Genomic DNA, 19022 nt, shown 5'->3' with positions numbered 1-19022 from the left:
TGACCGCTGCCCCCAAACATGCCCCCGCGGGTGAAAGGGTTGCGCCACCTTAGCGTGATGGGGAAAGTCGCACACGACAACAGTCACAAGCGACAGCCGCCCGGGCTGCACCGTGCCACACAAGCGCCACTCTGTCCCGCAAACAACGTTACGCCACACCCACAGGGGAGGAGGGGAAGGATGCAGGGATGCGACCTCCCCGATTCATCAGCCGAAACCCGAGATCGAACCAGGGACCTAGATCTTCCATCTGACGCCCAACTAAGCTATTTCAGCTGCTCCTGTCCCCGGCGTTCATAACCTGCCTGTGGCCCAGGAATGGATGACACTGCGGCCACACGAGAGCCGGTGATGCCCGTGCGCTGCCGGTGGATGCTGAGGGTGGAAAGCAGTGAGGCGAGAGCCGGTGATGCCCGTGCGCAGCAATGGTGGGGGTGAGCAAGCAGTGAACGACATACAGGTAGGAAATGCCGACGATGTAGGGCCTTGTATTGACGGACCCGCTCCCTACCCTGCACCCGCAACTCACCCCAGGACCCACTAATAGACCCACCTGGGGTTGGTACTTACTTGTATGGGTCCCACGCCAGCCGTAGCTGGCGAGGGGAGACCAAGGTGGTAGGCGGCAGCCGCTAAGCCAATCCCCCGCATCCGCTCGAAAGTTGCCCCAGAATTCCCCACCGAGCTCGCTTGACCGACATGGGACCCGTGCGACGTGGGTTTACGGTGGTGCTGCCCCCGGGTCCCCCTACCCGATGTACAGCCCAGGGGCACCACGGCAACAGAGCGCCGCATGACACTGACGGCGTGCCAAGCATTGCCCCACGCGCCCACCCCTGAGCCGCCCCGCACTCACCCCCGCTTCTCAGGCGGCCCGCATCCTTGGCTGGGCCACCCCGCCCAGGATCCCAGCCCGCATGGGGCGATCAGGCGTTATGGGCGGGGGGGCCATGGACTCACCGTGCTAATGAACTTTAGCAGCTCCCAACTGCGATGACCGAGACCGCGTGGGACGAGACAGTGGCAGACAGCGTGTCAGGAAACGTGGTGTCCGTGGCGCGTCCGGTGCACAAGAGGCAGAAAAGATGGTGGGATGGATTTATGTACCCCTCACCCTGCCCAGCGCATTGGGCATAACGTGGCACACCCGCGACCCTGGTGGGGACTCCTCCCCAAGCCAAACCCCCCCCCCCCTGGGGAAAAGGGGGGGGAGCCCGATGCCACTATAGGGCTGCCCTCCTGAGTGGCCCCCTGCGGTGGCCTCAGGCAGCCGCATTAAGAGCTGCAGGAGCCAGCGAGCCTTGGGTTGGATGGGATGAGAGGTCATAGGGTGCGATGAACAATGCTGTAAAATGAATCCGCTTGGACACAGGCAGCCAGGGCAGAGAGGGAAGGGAGAGATGCTTGCTTTAAGTGTCGAGAATAAAAATGACGGTTCTGCAAGTATTTACTGTCGCTGGTAGTTGGGAAGTGCAAGGTTCATGACGTTGGAAGTAAACATGCAGCCATGTAAATGCCAGGAGTCCTACAGGTTGAGCCGGAGATGAAGTGAACTCGAAATTTTAATTTTAAAAACTTCGAATAAGATAATATTGAAAATACTCACAAAAATAACATGCATGCTCGGGAAGATTTACAGCAAAGTCCGTGTGGCATAGCAAGGAACAGGGATTTTAAAGAGAATTTTGTAAAAATATCTGTGAACAAGGCCTTTGTGAAAAAAAAAACTAAAAAAGTTTGCAGCCACAAAAGTCTGATGAAGATTGATTGATGGAAAAGGCAGAAACATAGATAGATGCATTGATGGAAACAGTACACAAGGGATGGAAAGAGTGAAGGAAAGCAAGATAGAAAAAGACAGAAGTGTGGACAGAAGGTCGGACAGAGGCTGAACGAAGGATGAGAGAAGGAAGGAAACAAAATAAATGTTTATATTAATCTATACTTGGATGAACCTTTCATGGAATTTCACAACATTTAACAAGAAAAAAATGGAAGATTTTGCAACCCCACAAAATGTGCAAAGATTAATCCTGCTTTGGTTAAGAAATGTAAAGCTTATATATCTTCTTAATGGACCTTGGCGACCTGTCAGTGTCCAAAAGTTTTAATAATTATTAGCTCTCCACAGCCAGTACTTCGCATTCACCTTTACTTTGAACTGGAGCTTTCCAGCAGCAGGCGTGAGGACTCTGCAGCAGCACTAGGACCTTGAGTTTATCCCCTGTCCCAGTAGACAGGAAAGAAGCCTAGATGAAGATGAGAAGACCAAGGTTCAATGTCCTGTTTGCAGCCTGAGAGCTGTACCAGGAGAGTGCTATTTTTGGATCAAGGACCAGCTCAAAGCCTGCAGACTGAGACCTGCGTGTAGCACAACCTCAAGGAAGAGCTTACCGGGCTCCTCTTTTCACAACACTAAGGCACTGGGAGTTCCATTGGTGTATCATGGAAAACGTAGTGTTTGTTCTGCCACAAGACAGCATTAACCTGCACACAGTGCTTCCTTGGTTTTGCAAACGTTTACTCTCACATCATCCTAAATGTCTTAAAAACATCATCGCCCCCATCCCTCGGCGTGTGTGAAACGTGGTGTCATCTGGTTGGTCTCATGAAGCTCAATTAGCTTTTCAAGTTGTGTGAACAATTCCATCTTTTTGCACGTTCTCTCTGTTCTTTGGCATTTTGAGATCTTGTTTTTCTTTACTGGTCTGATGCATGCACTCAATTTCGCTTGCATTTATCATGTGGTCACAGGTTTCAGTCCCAATATGTCCCCTCAGCCTTTCATCCTTCAGTGGTTGATAAAATGAGTAACATTCGGAGGGGTAAGAATAATTCCTAATATTGGCCCTGGCATAGTAATATCACCTTTGGACCTATTGTGGGCTGCACTGACAGACTTTTCTCTCTCCTTGGCATCATCCTGGTAGAAGCCTGGGCCTGACACCTGGAATGGAAAATGAGACCAATTCTGTCCATGTCTGGCAAGAATACATATGGCAGGCTGGTGTTTGTGGACCAACCATGTATTCATTGAAAATCTGGTATTTCAGAACTAAAAGAATCTTTCTTCAGCAAAATAACAAGTCTTTGTTTGGGGGGACTGAACTTATTTATCTAAAATCCAAATAATTTATTTGATAGCAATAAGTATACATTTTAAGAAACGGGCAACGTCAGGTCTGCGGGCAAAATGTGTGCCTTCTGAAATCTATTAATAACTGATTTTCAAGTAATAATAAATGTTGATTTCAGGAGACTTGTTGCTGACCTTGGCTCCTAAGTCCCAGAGGGCACCCAATGACATGGCAGTGAGCTCATGACTTTTATGATTTCATTCATCTCCTATATTGCTCAAGTTTTTTTCTGTTTTTGTTGTTAATCAATCAATCAAGTGCTTGTCAAGCGCGACTACTCACCCGTAAGGGTCTCCAGGCGTTGGGGAGGAGGGGAGGTGCAGGTTCCAGTCCACGAAGAGCCATGTTTTGAGGTTTCTCGTGAAGATGGGGAGTGATGTCGTCCAGGGGCGTAACAAAAGCCCCCGCAGCCCCCGTGTCACGGGGGGGGGGTGCCCCCAAGCTCAAGGGGCCCCCTCAGCACAAAGTAGTCGCTGCAGAATTTTAGGCAGTACGTGGTCACCCGTGCGCGCTGGTCCGGGCAGGCTTTGGGTCTGGGCAGTTTTTCGCACAGTAGCTGCTACTAATTTACACACTATTGAATTTTCACCGACTCTGACCTCGCGCGCAGCATTTCAAATGACGTCATCAGGAGTCAGTGACTGCCCGGCCAATGAATGAGCTTGAGTTTCAGTTATCTGAGCGTGCGCACTGCGACAGCTGTAGTTAATTAGTTTTAGTGACTGGTGCGAGTAATCAGAATCTCAGCAGCGCACGGTGCAGCTAAAGCCCAGAGCTTAGCACACATGACCAGCCGCCCAGAACCATGATTGCCCGGTAGTTTCCATTGGTTGCCATCTGCTGGCTGCAGGGTAGTGGCAGTGGGTTTTAGTCCAAGTCCTGTCGTAATGTTGCGGCTTGTCACATCGACGTTACTGATTTGCCCTGCTCGCTGCAAAAATGTAAGGGGCAGATTTACAACTTCTGGTGCATCCCTGCAAATCAGCAGGGATGCGCCAAGAAAGATGCGTCACGCAAAACTACCCATGCGCCACCATGGATGCGCCGTGGCGCGCGGATAGGCAGATGCGTGATGTATCTGCCGGCGTAAGGTTGGCGCAGTGCGAGAGTCGTGTCGCGGGCGCGACGCAACTCCAGCACTGTTTCAACCTGGCCTATCTCCAACATGCTGCATCACGCCTTACGCCTGCTTCAAGCAGGCACAAGATTTTGACGCAGCAGCGTCCGAAAAGTATTTCACTGCGTCACTTTTCCGAGGCTTTCCTCAAACGGAACGCCCACACTGTGACGGAATGTCCACATGAAACCTGACGCAGGTTTCATGTGGCGCAGTGCTTTGCAACTTGACACATCTGCTTAGATGCGTCACCTTGTAAATAAGACGCAACGTGGCGCATGGTTTACGCTGCCTTTACAATGCATTCTTATACATCGCACATGCCATTACATCGCATTTTCATAAACTACCTTTACAATGCATTCTATTACATCGCATTAAACCTTTGCAACACATACCATTACAATGCATACCATTACATCGCATTTAAGGTAAGTGTTGGGTAGTATAGGGGTAATAATTACCATTCTAACTCCAGTGAGTGCAACAATAGGGTAAGTGTTGGATAGTGTAGGGGTAAAAATTACTATTCTAACTCCAGTAAATGCAACAGTAGGGTAAGTGTTGGATAGTGTAAGGGTACTATGAGTTGTAATGTTATGCATTGTAATGACTTGCGATGTAATGCCTGTGTTGTAGTGACATGCATTGTAATGACATGCGTTGCAAGACATGCAATGTAAAAGATGTTGCGATATAATGACTGTTATGTAAAGGTAGTGAGATGTAATGACTGCGTTGTAAAGGTAGTGCAATGTAATGACTGCGTTGTAAAGGTTGTTTCCCCATGCCAGCACCAGCAGCTTTCAGCTACATTATCAGAGAAAGCAGAACTAGAAGTGCGGCTCCAGTACAGTAAGCATTTTAATATCCTGGCAGACACAAAAGGTATTTTACCCATATCCGTACATACTTTAAACAGTGCATGTGATAAGAAAACATTATAAAATGTATTCCCAAGTCAAGCTGTCCTAATGACCTCCGACTGATAACGTAAACAAAGACATAAAGTGCATTTCAAAAACGAATATGGACAATTTCATATAAAGTTCCCTTAAAAATCAAGTCCAGGCCTTAACAAACCGTTAAAACCTGGATTAGGGGCTGGTATTTTTTCTGCAAAAAGTGGCAATCCTAAGTGAGCCGCCAGTGTTGAGGCCAGAGCTAGAGGACAGCAGCTGAGTGCAACGTATGCCAGCACTCTGCATCAGTGAGCCCCTGACAGATGACAGTGTGATCCTCTTAGAAAGAGGTGGTAGGTTAGTGAACTTCCTTTTCAGGTATTCTATAGTGGTTTCAATATCTTTTTTAAACTTCTCATAACTTGAATGTGTGTATTTTCGGATATTTGTTTCTGTCAATGCACTTCATTGCTTGATTTGCGAAAGTGTCACTCTAAGTGTTACACATGCTGTCACATGTTGCCATGGAATGTCACTCATATATACAGTGAAATCATGAAAATATGACACATAAGAAGTCAGAAAACTTGCCAGCTATGAGTACGTGCTTGAGACCGAGAGACAGTATGATCTCCTAACTGCACTTGCTATGCTTTAAAATTAGCCTTTTAGGCTATCGCGTGGTCATGAATGATCAGATTACTAAAACCATCTTCTGAGCAGCTGCAGTGTTTGCCCTCTGTTACTGAGAACTGCAGTCACCCCTTCCATTTCTCGTGCTTTGCAGCAGTTTTAAGATCTTCTCAGAGTTTCTTGTTGCTCAAATGGGTGTAATTTCTGATATTTTTAGATTTCCCTCCTCTTCATTGCTTGATTTTGCTTGCGAGAAAGCGTCACTCATAGTCGTTGAAATGTCATTCACAATTACACTAAATTATGAAAATGTCACACATAGTAATCAGAAACCTTGGCAGCTAAAAATTCAGTTAATAAAGGTGCACTAGCAGTGCTCCCGCTTTCACAAAGGAGGCGCTATAATGCGTGACTTCGCATTTCAGTGCGGTGATGCAGACCACCACACTGAAATGCTTTAGTCTCACGCCTGATGCGTGATACTTGGCAAGGCTGTTGGTTAGACTGTACTCCTATTGACAAAACGCAGAAATCCTAGGGTCTACGGACTACCTCTAAGTATTATTTAAACCTATGTGGTAGTAAACCTAACTTTTAGGGAGCTAGTGAGCGCAATATGCATAAGGGCAGATCCCTTTAAGGACGAGATCCCTCACTCACCATTGGTGACATGCTTCATCATAGGGACTCTCCTCCCAAGACAAAAACCTAGTTCCCTTGGGGGCTACAACCCCCTCTCTGAGAGGGAGGAGCTCAGGGATGTTTTATTTTTGATGTTCAGGACTAACTAAGTCCACATATGATGAGCCAGGAAGTGTGAGCAAGGGTGCAGCGCAAGAAATGCAATTAGTGAGTGTGTGGAAAATAGTGATAGACTAAAACTGGCTAGGAGGCACCAAAGCCAACTTTAATCAAAAGGTGCCTACTGTCAGGATTAAAAAGCAGTACACCTGAAGTATGGATTTAGAACTGCTATGGTGTGGGTTTTAGGTGGTCAACATGTTTCAGCCCACGAAGACCAAAGGTGGATTGGGCTTTCGTCAGGACCTTTCAGGAAAACGCTACTGCAAAGTGAGAAAAGTGAATAAACTATACCAAAAAGGATATGGGGCCAATGCACTGTCATCAGCCTGTATTTAGACCTGCATGCACCCGCGAAGGCTGGGTACAGGATCTCACCTCTCGCCTGGCAACCGCTCAGGAAGGCAGCACCGCTCTATCCGTCGGTACCGCTAGACCAGGAGAGCCTCTATCCGTCGGTACCGCTAGACCAGGAGAGCCTCTCCTGGTCTCAAGCGTGTATCTTTTTACTTTATCCTGGCCTGGCGTTTGCCATGGCGCATTTGAATGCCCTTCAATGCGGGTTGAAGGGAGAGGTGGGGGTGTGGTTAAAATTGGCTCGGGGAAATTCCTATTATTTACGTCTTATTCCTAGCGAATGTCTATGCCCAATTTAAAAACAAGCTTTGGCATAGCCAATAGGTCTCGCCTTTGGGACCTTATAAGTGTTTACCCATGCACAGTTGATGTTGTTGCACGAAGGATATTGTGGTGCATAACTAAATACCTATAAGGTCCCATTGCAGGGTCCTGCCTCAGAGAGCACAGTGACGGGCAGAGGAGAAGGGGTGGCTGGACATGCCTTTAAAATGAACCAACGGCCTTTCCACATATTTTCTCACCATAGCAATAAAAATGTGTAGGATGGGTCTGAAGTCTGTTATTTGGCTCCCGGATGCCAGAACAATGACAGCTATAATGTGCCATTCTACCTTCTTAATCTCCTGCTATTATCGAGAGGGACACTGCTTAGCGATCTCGAGCTGTACCTTAATTAAAGAGGGGTCTCCCAGGGGATTGAAGCGTCCCCTACAGGCTACAGTGTGTAACCATTTGTTCACAGGTTTGAATTTTGGTGGATCCGTTCAGACTTTCATCCTTCCGAGATAGATAAATCATCAGCGTTGGACTGGGAAACAGAAAGCATCCACTGTATGTTATGCTCTATTATCCATGGGCCCGGCCTTTGGGGAGACACGCCGGTGTGACAACAGCATACACCAAGGCACCAGTCAGGCCACTCTAGACACATGCAGCAGCACGTGACAGGCACTCTTCACAGCAGGGCCAAGAGCTGCAGCACAGGTGTGCGAGGGTCCCAACCTCGACGTCACATGTATCAGAGCAATGCTCTCACATGAGAAACGCACTCTGGGGAGGGCCACAGCCTCACTGCAAGGGAAAGACAACCCCCGCTCTTCTGGTGGTATAATCCAGCTGACATTCGCCACCTAGAGGGGAGATGGGGGGGAAGGGGAGCATGTGAGCAGAGAGCGCGAGGAGCTTGGCGCCCACGTTTAGCACACCTGGAAGTATACCGAGCTGAGCAGAATGTGAGTAGCTGGGCGCATGGACAGAGACCGAGGTAGCAAGTGTAAAGAGGAGCCTGGAGCACATGGAAAATGGCACATGGGGCCTGGAGCACAAGGGAATTGTGTGCGAGATATGGGTAGCTAGGCTGCTGTGTCGGGTCACATAGACAGACAGTGTGGGGATCGCTTGAGCTAGAGACACCTGGGCAGAAACCGCGAGGACCTACTGGTGCATGGAAATACTTTGTGAATAGCCCGGGAATCTTAGAAAGCATAAGGATCTTGGATGGCACAAAATGAGGGCCCCGGAAGCATACCGAGCTGAGCAGAATGTGAGTAGCTGGGCGCATGGACAGAGACCGAGGTAGCAAGTGTAAAGAGGAACCTGGAGCACATGGAACACGGCGCATGGGGCCTGGAGCACAAGGGAATTGTGTGCGAGACATGGGTAGCTAGGCTGCTGTGTCGGGTCACATAGACAGACAGTGTGGGGATCGCTAGAGACACCTGGGCAGAAACCGCGAGGACCTACTGGTGCATGGAAATACTTTGCGAATAGCCCGGGAATCTTAGACAGCATAAGGAGCTTGGAGGGCACAATATGAGGGCCCTGGGAGCAAATAGAGAGCGGGGGGGGCCTAGGATACATTGACATTGCAGGGGCATGGCGGGGCACATGAACAGTGAGGAGTATGGAGCACGTGATCAGAGTGAGGGGCAGGGGCAGAGCACAGCTTGGGGAACACGGACACACAGAGCGATGGCCTGGGCCACATTGACAGACAGAGAGAGAAGCTTGGGGTATATTGACATTGCGAGCGGCCTTGGGCACATGGACTGATAGTGCGAGAAGGGTGGTGAACATGGACAGGCAGTATGAGTGAGGAGCGTGAGCAGTGGCATGGTGCGGGGGTGCCCCCATGATCAAGGGGGCCCCTCAGCACAAAACTCTGGGTGGAGAGCTCCCGATTTAATCTGCAGGGGGGCCCTCACTGTACCTTGCAGGGGGGTCCCCCTCAAGTTTCGTTATGCCACTGATGTCGTCTGTCTGAGGTGGAGAAGTAGGACGTTCCAGGCTCTGGCCGTGAGGAAGGAGAAGGAGCAGCCTCCCGATCTGGTCTTCCTAGCGCAGGGGACCACGGCGTAGAAAAGCTGGGATGATCGTAGGATCCTTTGGGTTGAGTGGAATTCGAGTCAGCTGTTCAGGTATGCTGTCCGGTGTTGTGGAGGGCTTTGTGTGCGTGGGTGGGAATCTTGAAGGTGATTCTAGCCTCGATGGGGAGTCAGTGGAGTGTGCGCAGGTGCTGGGAGATGTGGCAGTGCCTTGGCAGGTTCAGGACAAGTCTTGCGGCGGCATCCTGGTTGTTTTATAGCGGGTGAGGTTTTTGTTTCGGCATAGAGTGCGTTGCCGTAGTCAAGTCTGCTGGTGACAAGGGCGTGAGTGAGGGTCTTTCTATGCTCGAGGGGGATCAATTTGAAGGTCTTATGTAGGAGGCGGGGGTGTGGAAGCAGGAGGATGCGACAGAGTTGATCTGGCAGTCCATTTTGAGTTCAGAGTCCCGGATGATTCCGAGGTTGCGTGCGTGGTCCGTGGGGGTGGGCGGGCTTCCGAGGGCGGGTTTCAGGTGTCGAGGTGTAGGCCCATGATGAGTACTTCTGTTTTGTCAGTGTTGAGTTGTAGGCAGCTGCTTTTCATCCATTTGGCCACTGCTTCCATGCCTTCTTGAAAGTGGTGTTTGGCTACGTTGGGTTCGTTTGATAGGGAGAGGATGAGTTGGGTGTCGTCTGCGTATGAAACAATGTTGAGTCCGTGGGTTCTGACGATGGGGGCGAGTGGAGCAATGTAGATGTTGAATAGCATGGGGCTGAGGGAGGATCCCTGGGGGACTCCGGAGGTGGTCGGTGTAGGGTCCGAGAGGAAAGGAGGGAGTTTGACCCGCTGCGTTCTGCAGGAGAGAAAATAGTGGATCAAGTCGAGGGCCTTGTCCTGGATCCCTGTGTCCTGAAGTCTGCGTGCTAGGGTGCCGTGAGAGACTGTGTCAAAGGCCGCTGAGAGGTCGAGGAGGATGAGGGCTACTGTTTCTTCTCTGACCAGGAGGGAGCGGATGTCATCTGTTGCGGCGAGGAGGGCGGTTTCTGTACTGTGATTTTTTCTGAAGCCGGATTGGGAGGAATCGAGGATGTTGTGCTCTTCGATGAAGGTGGCGGGTTGGCTGTTGATGGCTTTCTTGATGACTTTCACTGGGAATGGGAGCAGGGAGATGGGTATGTAGTTTTTGATGTCAGTGGGGTCCGCCGAGGGCTTCTTCAGGAGGGGGTTGATCTCGGTGTGCTTCCAGTCGTTCACCAGGAAGCGGTTGATGGTGTGACGAAGCATGGGTGCGGTGGTGTTGGCGCTCTGTTGAAGATGTGGTGGGGGCAGGGGTCCATGGGGTCCCCGGAGTAGATTGACTTCATCGTCTTCAGAATGTCTTCGGTGGTGAGGGCTGTCCAGCTGTCAATCGTTGGCTTCAGGGTGTCGGGGTGGCTGTTGAGGGTTCAGTGTATTGGCTGTCTTTGTCGAAGTTGTCGTAAATATTCTTGATTTTGGGGTGGAAGAAGGTGCTGAGATTGTCGCAGAGGTCTTGTGAGGGAGGGATGTCAGTACACCCGCTGGTGGGATGGGCAAACTCCTTGATGATGCTGAAGAGCTCTTTGCTGTTGTGCGCATGTGTGGAGATTCTGTCTTTGATTGCTGTTTTTCTCGTATTTCTGATGAGTTGGTGGTGGGCGTTGAAGGCGGTTCTGAAGTTGCTGTGGGCTTCTTTGGAGTTCCTCCAGGCCTTTTCGAGGCGGCGGCATATGCGTCTGGACTCTTGAAGTTTGGTGGTAAACTATCTGGCTTTCTTGGCGTGTGTGTTGTTGTTCTTCTTGAGGGGGGCTATGGTGTTGGCGCTGTCGGAGACCCATCTGTGCAGAGTTTGGGCTGCGTTGTTGGGATCGTCATCTTCCGCGATGGTTGGAGTGGAGTTGCCGAGTGAGGAGGTGAGCTGGTTGTCGGTGATTTTGGTCGTTTCTTCGTTGGAGCAGGTGCTGGGGTCTGTGGATGGTGGGTGTTCTGAAGGTGAAGTGGATGCATCAATGGTCTGTCCACGGGAGTTCGGTGGTGTGGCTGAAAGTGATTGAGTTTCTTGTTGTGAAGAGGGGGTAAAGGGTGTGTCCTGCTGAGTGCGTGGGTTCCGTCACGCTCTGGGGGAGTCCAAAGTTCTAGAGGTTGTCCAGGAGGGATATGGTGTTGGGGTCAAGTTGGTTGTCGAGGTGGAAGTTGAGTTCTCCCGGTAAGGTGTAGTTGGTGGACACAATGGGTTGTGGGGAGATGATGTCCGTGATGGAGTTGGTGAATGGTCTGCGGGGTCCTGGGTCTGGGTCTGTAGGTGAGGGTTCCTTGAAGGGGGGTGGTGGGGCTGGCCTGTATCTTGATGTGTAGGTGTTCCATCAGGTCTGTGAGCTCGTCGGGGAGTGTGCTCAGCCGGAGGGTGGATTTGTAGATGATAACGATTCCTCCTCCAGGGCAGGTAAGGCGGTCCTTCCGGGAGATCTTGTATCCTTGGGGAATGTCGATGGCGATGTCCGGTCCTGAGGTGGTGTTGGTCCAGGTTTCGGTTAAGAATGCGATGTCCGGGTTGGTGCTGTTGAGGAGGTCCCAGATTTCAGTGGTGTGTTTGTGGAGGGATCGGACGTTGAGGAGGATGCATTGCAGGGTCTTCGGTGCGGTTGTGTACTTGGGGGCGGGTTGTGCTGGATCCGTGGTCCTGGCGGTGCTCCAGGTGTGCCGGCAACAGTGACAGCTGAAGGGTCCGTAGGTTTTGGCTGGTGAAGCTAGCTTGCAGTTGTTGTTGCAAACTTAGTTGAGTGCGTGGAGTGCCGCTGAGTTGTAGCGTTGGTTGTGCGGAGGTCCAGGGTTCCTAGTGCTGGTCGTGTTCGGTTCACGGATGGGCGTAGGCGCGCTTGCCTTTGTCACTACTGCTATCTGAGGCCCGAGCATGTAAGACTGGTGTAACCTGCCTGTTGTCTGAACCTGGGTGGTCTCTAAATTGATTGGTATCAATACTGTCTGAGCTTATAATATTTCTATGATTCTGCTATTATGGGGCTGTATAACTTTTTTTCTTCCAGCGTGCAAGTAGATTCTCAGTCATAACATACAAAGAATATTCTTGGACTAAGCAGAGTTTTAAATGAAAGGAAATAAAATGAAGAAGTGCAGAAAGGCTCTATTTACATAGCATAACATGATAGACTATTTAAAATTTCATTACTGGGTTGTTGGCACAGCATGTGTGTGATACGTTTATCCCGATTTCTAAGGGAAAGCTGCTAATACCTGTATTCTTTTGCAACCATTTGCCCAATATTTTGTTGAGGTTTGTGAAATCCCAACAAACCTGGGGAGGGTAAAGGATAAGTCCTGGCACACAGTGAAAGCACTGGATTATTTCATTAGTGCCCCTTCAGGGGCTCTGGGATTTTAGACAATGTACGTGGAAAGTGTGTGGTACAAGGCACCATTCGGTTCTGGAGAAAGCCAGGCTTCCTCTCTTATTTCATTTGTTCCATCCAATTTACTTCCCATCACTTTTAAAGTTCATCTGCCATCACTAACTCAGTGATAGGCATAGTTTATTGACAGATCAGGAGATGCAGGAAAGGTAGTGCAGGGAAATGTTGATGGAGCTGTGAGGATGTACCTGGGGGAGTGTGTATGTGGGAGAGGGGTGTGTGCGAGTGTCCATATGTGTGTGCGTTGAGAGAATCTATGACAACTTAGTATTCATGTTCATGAGCAGGAATTTAATACTGACATATTCACAGTCACACATAGCACACTGAATTGATGACAGCAGTCTGTTTGACAAACTAATGTTTTTATTTTTTCAAGCGAAATAATTATAGTTATTAAATTTGCTTTACGTTTTGCTTTTTTAGAAAACCTGGGGAAATGATAATTGTTAAGATACATACAGTACAAAGTGTACAGTGCGCTTGTTCAGTTAAACTGTAACAACACAACTCTGCCTGAAGCCCAGGAAGTGATTTCATTCACTAGTCAAGGCACCAGCACATTGTCCACGCCTTTCTATAAATTATCATCAACACATACACTTATTAGATGGTGCTTCATACTGCATGTTTGCTAGTTCTAGGTTTACAACAAATGTTACTAATACCCAATTTACTGGTACTCAATTCACACACTTCAGTAAAATGAAGCTTATGAATTACTCCACCGTCTTACCGGCATCACGTGAACCCACGTGTGTCTAGAATATAAGTTATTTTAACTTGATTTGTGAGTTACAGTGTTAATGGGAGCCTCAAGTGATCGTTTAGCTGCCAGAGTTGACCATCATATTACAATTAGTTTAATACCTAACACTTTAGGACAGGACATTTTAATTGGGATGGAGAAAGGTCCAAGACACGAGGGTGGTGTTGCCAAAAACATCACTTCATTTTACAAGCATGCAGTTTCAGTCAGTTTTCAAGCATCCGACAGCTGAGGCAGTCTTGTAATTGAAGGAATAGCAACTCCTGATCTCTGCCTAGTCTGATCATCATTTGGTTCCCATCAGTTAAAATCTAAAAGGACAATTCACAAAAGAATTTATGAGTACGGTAAGTAGTATTACATACTCTTACATAGTGAGTGAAGTAGCCCTGAAGCGTAAACCCCACTATTGTAAAAGTGCAGACACGGCAAAGTCCTTTCTATTTGTACTGACTATATATGAATAATCTTTGAATTTTCATATTTTACGTTTTGGGCCAATTCACGAAGAGCAGGTCAAAGTGTATTTCAGAAGTATTACATAGCTAACACTGCCTTCGAGAATAGGCCCCTATGTATCTAAATGTAAATGGGAAATAGGCATTCCAATAAGTAGGCACAGGAGTTAAAATGTATAGGTAAGAGGGAAGATGTCAGTTGGACCCTACAACCAAGAGTGAATTTGTGCAGCCGAAAAATGGGGTGACGCCAACTAGTCCAGATCCAGCCTGGCTAAGGTGGCCCAAAAGAACAATGTGATCGGTGTTAAATAAAAGAGAACTGGTAAAGTCAGTGTGCTGACTCCGTCGCCATCACACGTCATGCATAGATCATCAAGAATATGAACCAGGACCTACTATGTAACACTGGCCAAGCAAACCCTGCAGTCGCCCTCCAGAAAAAGCAAGATGTGGGATTACTAAGGTTTGTGGAGCTTCAACAAATTCCAAAATCCTGACAAAAACAGTAAATTCCCTAAGAGGCCCTTGATTGATCAATGGATCCTAAGAAAGCTTCTTGAAATTCATACAAATTTCAGTTTTTCCTCTTTACCTAGTCTATCACCTGAGCTGCTCCTAGGCTACCTTGCCATCCTGCACCCACATTTTCCTGGGAGCTGTCCATATTTTATCAGAAGGCCATCATACATGTACACAAGTGAAAGCAAACTTCTGGGGTTAGGGGCAAAAATAGGTAGCACAGAGGGCACCGGCTTCTCTTTGAACATAGTGATACTATTCACCTTGATGCAGGTTTAAGGTTCGGGGCTTCATCTGATGCTTTGGTCACAGATGGTCTTCAGGGTTCCCAGGTTGACCCTTTCTATTGTGGAAATATCATGTTGCAGGGAGTCCTGTTCAACAAAGAAGTCCTATGTCCAGAGAGCTGATGACTATCGTGGGCTTCTGGTTGAAGAGGAGGTGAAGGTTGACTTGAGAGAGGAGAGTGAAGTAGCAGACATACAGCCGCGGCTCCTCCACTAAGGTGGGAGAGCGTTGCCCCACTGCTCCTGGAGCAGTCCAAGAAGGAAAAATAAAATGATAAATACGACCAGCGTTATTATCCTTTTATTTTTCCTACTGCAGTGTCCCAGTTGTTATATGCGGGCGGAGCTGGGCTCCGTGACGCTAGAGCACTGTAGGCGGAGGAGTGGTGGGCACTTTGTAAGTGCGCATGACGCTTTGGGGGTCGTCTAGGGATGGCCAAAGCGTCATGCGTACTTTGCATGTGCTCCACCCAGGCTGCATTACAGCCTGGGTGGAGAACATGCCCAGGCTCCCACTGCCTGTCGGAGAGCAAAACCACAGTGCTGAGACCAATCACAAAGCTGCACTGCAGCATTGTGATTGTCTGTTGGGATCCTGAGAGCCCGGTACTTCCTGCTGCCAGACCCGACGAAGAGGATGGAGTTGATGCACTGGCCGACCCGTAGCGAGGTAAGTATGTTTTTTAATTAATGTTTTTTATTTTTTTTATTTTTTGATTCCCTTCCTGCCTCACGACTCCCGTCTGGTAGCAGTCGCTATTACAAATGAAAGTGGTACAGTCCCAGTATGAAGATAATCCATGGTCTATGTCTCCTGCTGCACCTCTAATTGTCCCAGCAAACTGAACCATGGTAGAATTGGGTTACTGGTTGAGGAGGGTGAAGCACTACTCAAGCAGCAACCACAATTCTTGTCAGGATGAAACACAAGCAAACCCTAAATGAACCTGTGCTCAACCCTAATGTGTAAAGTATTTATGTAGCACTTCCAACAGTAATAAAGTGAAAACACAACACAAGAAAAATACCACACCAACTTAGAAAAATGGAGTAAAATGTTATAAATAAATTGAGACCAACACAACAAAAACCCAATTTGTAAAACTAGAGATATACAGTTTTAAAGAATTAGGTAAAGATAATGCTTGAAAGCAAAAAGAAATAACTGTGATCTGGTCACACTGGACCAGTACAAAGGTACAAATTCAGTTCGACCATGATGGAGTGCAAGCCGGGCACAGGACTAAGTTTGGCACGCTAAGAATTGTTCCTTATGTCCTTGGTGCACTGTCTGCGCAGCGTTGCTTTGCGACACTTTGCGACTTGCAGCTTCAGTTCTGATTAGGCTGTGCAGCGAGCCTTTGTGAGGCTTTGTGTCACTCTGTGTTGATTCAGGTGAGCAATGTGGCAAAGCTTGGAAGGGCTTTGCGTCCTCTGCGACAGTGCTGGCAGCAGAGCTGCATGGCTTTGCGGTGCTTTGCATCATTTCACGTAGGTTCCAATGGAGACCACAGCTGGGCTCGGAGTGCACCTTTATCTTATCTTCAAGGCTCCAGGACTGTGGAGGCATCTCTTAGGGCGTTATTACTGGCAGCGGTCACAGTCCAGGTGCAGGGTCCAAGAAGAGTGGAGCCAATTCCATCCCTGACACTTTGGTCAGGAGGCCAGCCAGGTAGCCCTTGCAGTCACTGGGGTGGTCTTGCGTTCCAGATGCAGGTCCAGTCCTTCTCACTCAGGCAGTGGGCACCATAGTAACAGTCTTTGCAGCAGAGTAGAGCAGCTGTGCTTCTTCTGAGTCTTCCCCATGTTCAGAAGTTTACTGAAGAGTTGGGTCTGAGTATTCTCTACTTACACTTAGTGTCCACTTTGTAGTGTTAGAACCATCTAGAGCCCTCCCCCTACAGAGGTATCTCACATTCTATTGGGGGTCATTGAAATCCCTTTTGGTGCAGATTTGGTTTATACGCCTGACTTTTCGTCTCTTGTATAGGCGTGCACGGGCACACTTGAGGACCGCAGTCGACGATTCGTAGTGAACAGCAATTAGTCTATGCAAGAGCCAAAAAGTCAGGGGTATAAACGAAATCCACATCAAAAGGGTTTCAATGACCCAAATAGAACGTGAGATTTAAGTGGTTGTTGCAATTTGCAAAATCAAGGTAAACTGGAGTCTTGAAGCAGCCCAGATTTGCGTGTCAAAGAAAGGGGTGCAACACGTGTCTATTTATTTATTTATTGCTCTTCAGTGATCAAACCGTATTGGAACATACGCTTATACAACCAAGATACACACCAAGGGTTGTATTTGGAACTGTATTATATATCAGAGAAGAAAATGATTTATTGGATACTGAGTAGAACTGAAGATATCTGTAAGACTGATAAAAGGAAAATAAATCAAAGTTTGTTCAATTAATATATCATTTTTGAATTATATTTATTTTGCATTACTTGAGAACATACTGCAAATATGTTGGAAATAACACACAGTCTGTCTTGTTGTTCCAAGCACACCAGAGTCAACAGCCACTGCAATGGGGGTCCTTCAGATTCTCATACTGGAGACTAGCCGAGGAGAGGAGCTGCTGAGATCCAATGCGGATGGAGGCGAAGCCATGCTTGACTCCAGCAGCAGTCTTGGATGGTCCTTATCAGCAGCACGTGGCTCTCCGGTGCAGCAAGCACTGGCTGTGCTGCTTCGACCCTTCTCCTCCTCTCAAGAAACAAAGGTCCATGAGCTGCTGCTCCCCGACCCCTATAAATTCCCATTGTGCACTCCCTCCCGTGCGATGAAGGATGGAATATACACTGCAAACTCCTTGAAGACTTGAAAAACTTGTAAGAAACAGTGAGGTGAAAATGTTTGTTTTTGTACTGCTGATTTACAACGTCAGAGCACAGCTTGATGGTGCAAGCCGTACTCTGTCACAACATTTAATGGGTGGCCTCATTGAGAATGGGACATTTTGCCACTTCCTGTTTGCCAGTGAGTTCACATTTGCTGCTTCAAGAGTCCATTTTGTACTGCTTGCTGGTTGTGCTCTAGGCAACTGCCAGGGTCCCTCGAATTCTGCAATTATGATCCACAGTATTTTCTACATCATTATGGATGTACTAAATTAGCCACATAATCCACCATTTTCTGCATAATCTACAGATATAAAAAAAAAATTGCTCTAATGTTACTAAACATGCAGCAACAGGTCTTGCAGCGCTGTGGAAGGTGCTTCACAAAGGTTTACTGGTCAACTTTCAGTTGCTTATTAATGTATTTGGTTGTTAAACTGATACTAATGATGTAACACGTTTGCCAAAACAGTGTTAACATGGTAATACGTACCAAAATAATTAAGTGATACTATCTCAAAATGTGCAGCATTATGTTGTATAATTTGCTTTTTCTTTCTGGAGAATATCATCAACCTGCCGCATAATTTGGTCAACCGCTGCCTTATAATTCCAGTGGCCTGGGATACTGTCGAGGATAACCTTGAGCTGCCGTTGCCTAAAACTAAGAAGCAATTAACATGGTATAAACAATTCTGTAGTGAAAATATGTATTGGGAAGTGTGTGCAGTAATGGTATGATGGATGTAATGCTTACAGTTTTATTCATTTCTTTACTAATTAAAGAGGCAACCTAAGTGTCAGGGAATTAGATAAGATAATGGATCCGTCAGAAAGTATGAATTAGAGTTGATAGTAATTGCATATCAAAGTGAAGAGCTAGTGACATGGAACATGAGGTTTGAACACTTTCAGTGCATTAAACTGTTACCTATTACATCTGTTGTCAATTTTAATTCGGGTGACTCACTAATGTTATTTACAAAGACAATGAGCAATGATTTTATTTATATGAGGGAAATGAACGGTGATCCATTAAAAAGAGGCATTTAATAGCCCAAAGTACTTATTTTATTTCTTACAACTGCTTCTCTGGCTGTCCTTGGTTTTTTTGAGCCGCTCTTAGACAGCTGTGCTCCCAGAATGCCTTTCTCATGGTGCCTGGACGCACTGATGGCCCTCCACTCACATCTTTGTGTTTCTGTTTTGGCCTTGAGACTTTCGACTAAGTCTCTTGAGAATGCTGTATAAACTATTGGCCGCAGTGAATTTTTTTTCTTTTTATTTACCATTTTAAAGGTCACAGTATAAAGTGTTAAAGCATCCAGCAATTAGTGATAGGGTTGTACAATATCACCGTGCACAAGTGTCATAATCAGATATGTGGGTGCTCCATGCCCTACTCACGTACACCTTCTTGTGAGTCCTCAGAGGCAGAG

General features: G+C 47.6%; 1 long non-coding RNA gene across 1 annotated transcript in view; it reads left to right on the top strand.

Annotated features, from left to right (window-relative positions):
* LOC146863828 (uncharacterized) overlaps positions 1–18520 on the top strand; it is a 45121-nt gene extending 26601 nt beyond the window's left edge. The window contains exon 2 of the long non-coding RNA XR_014976569.1: positions 17246–18520. This is a non-coding gene — a long non-coding RNA (uncharacterized LOC146863828). The remainder of the gene's footprint in view (positions 1–17245) is intronic.
* Positions 18521–19022: the final 502 nt, after the last annotated feature.

This window comes from Triturus cristatus, chromosome 2_1, assembly GCF_964204655.1.
Source record: "Triturus cristatus chromosome 2_1, aTriCri1.1, whole genome shotgun sequence".
NCBI lineage: Eukaryota > Metazoa > Chordata > Amphibia > Caudata > Salamandridae > Triturus > Triturus cristatus.
The sequence above is the reverse complement of the archived record's forward strand: the minus strand, read 5'-3'. Positions and strand labels throughout refer to the sequence as shown.